At 40.4% G+C, this 1,823-nt stretch overlaps 1 long non-coding RNA gene across 1 annotated transcript; it reads right to left on the bottom strand.

Moving 5' to 3' along the window:
• Positions 1–71: 71 nt before the first annotated feature.
• Positions 72–1,716, bottom strand: LOC117103727. The gene is made up of 3 exons (XR_004444644.1): positions 1,447–1,716; positions 782–917; positions 72–127 (listed from the first exon to the last, which is right to left on the bottom strand). It is a non-coding gene; the product is annotated as an uncharacterized LOC117103727 (long non-coding RNA).
• Positions 1,717–1,823: the final 107 nt, after the last annotated feature.

The raw sequence follows: 1,823 nt of genomic DNA, 5'->3' as shown, positions 1-1,823 counted from the left end.
TTGGTTATATTCATTTTTTTTTATAAAGATAGATGCAATAAAGATTAAAAGGAAATATTAAGTAACTCTTCCTGGATAAGGCCCTGAATTATCAAGCCAAGAACCCAATAATAACTGTATCCACCATCTATTAACAAGGCAAACCAAAAGTGCAATACCATTATGCGGAGGCTTTCCTAATTCTAAAATGTATGCTGAAGGCGAAAATTAAAACCATATTATTTCTACTAAAACAGGGCAAGTTTTATTAAATCAGTGGTGGCGACATGGTCGTCGAAACAAAAATAATAATTTGCCTATCCAAATAACATTAGTTTGATTGCCAATCCGTAAATATTTTGGTCTAAAAGCACAATTTGGCCGGGCCATAAAACTCTCCCCGTGAACGGTCGACCAGGGATTTTTATTCCGGACTTTAACCGAGGCTTTAGTCGGCCTCCTATTGGTTCAAACTTGTTTTATATTTTGGACTCCCCTGTTGGCAAATTTCGCCACCACTGCATCAAATAGGCCTACGCATAAATAAGAGAGAGTGAGAATGGTGGACGGTGGTGCCGATTGGCCAAGAATGGCAAATTTTCTTTCCGGACCTCTGAGACAACTTTCAACTAAAACAAATTCCGAAGGTTTTGATAAGTTGATACAGTATTTCAAGAGGAAACAGGGCAACAGTTGTGGCAGAGGCCGTATTATTTCTCCACTCTCTCTTCCGTCTGAATCGCCACTATTTGCATCGGAGCCGTTGCTGACTAAAACTGCAAACTACAATTCCGGTACACACCTGGATTGTCTGCTGGCGGAGGGGGTGGTGGTAAAGGTTGTCCTGTACGCACAGCTACGACAGCTTTCCGTGCATTCCGTATTGCAGATATGAATTCACGATGCCTTGCCCGCCAATTTGTTCTCGGAATTCCTGCCTGGAAAAGTGGAACAGAACAGAATACATACCTACACACATCAACTTAATATAATTATAGAGAACTTTAAATTTCTTTCATTTATTTTAATCCCATTTACACAACGTATGACTCGCCCAATACCGGGCACACACCACATCGCCATACAGCCAAAATTGTCTGCGCTGGCGTCTGCCGGGGACCAGTCCGCCGACTTAACATGTTTCCATAAAACACAGTTTTCATCGCAATGATTGAACTTCGTAGCTGTCCACGAGTAATAGAAAAGGCTTTCCAACTCTACCGACCAAGCAACGTCGCCGAAAACGACCACAATACCGTGTAGCGATTTTATGGAAACCAGCCTTTAGCAGAGCGTCACGCGCCGCGTCGTCACGTCTGGCGGTGTCTATCGACCAACGCCAACGCAATAGCGTGCGCCGAGGTTTACAGAATTGAAGTGATGCTTTACATTAGGCTATATTTATTTATTTCTATTTGAAATCTTATATTTTAACAATCTGTTATCAAATAACATAAATTCGCAAACCTTTTGATGTTGACATGTTTTTCTTGTCGCCGAATACGGAATATCAGATCCGCTTGACCGCTGCTTGCCAGAGTCAAAGGTTTCTCGTCTTCTCTGAGCCTTTCTGCAAATTGATTCATGCTTGCTCTAATAAAAGAAGTGCACAATATATGTAAAGAAGTAGGTGGTAATGTATACTTCAAGAAGTCAATAAATAGGGCCTATGGTTTATGCTGAAATATTTTTTATACGACTGAATAAAGGAACTTTTCGTTGAAGGGATGCTTGATACGATTACAACATCTTGTTCCTATTCGAGCACTGTTATCATTATTATTATCCATCTATTTGCTTATATTACGGTGCTACGCAGCAAACCTAATTTTGAATATCATATA

Source organism: Anneissia japonica, unplaced genomic scaffold, assembly GCF_011630105.1.
Source record: "Anneissia japonica isolate Jap-2015-1 unplaced genomic scaffold, ASM1163010v1 scaffold127907_len1823_cov197_single, whole genome shotgun sequence".
Taxonomy (NCBI): Eukaryota; Metazoa; Echinodermata; class Crinoidea; order Comatulida; family Comatulidae; genus Anneissia; species Anneissia japonica.
This window is presented reverse-complemented; position numbering and strand designations above follow the sequence as displayed.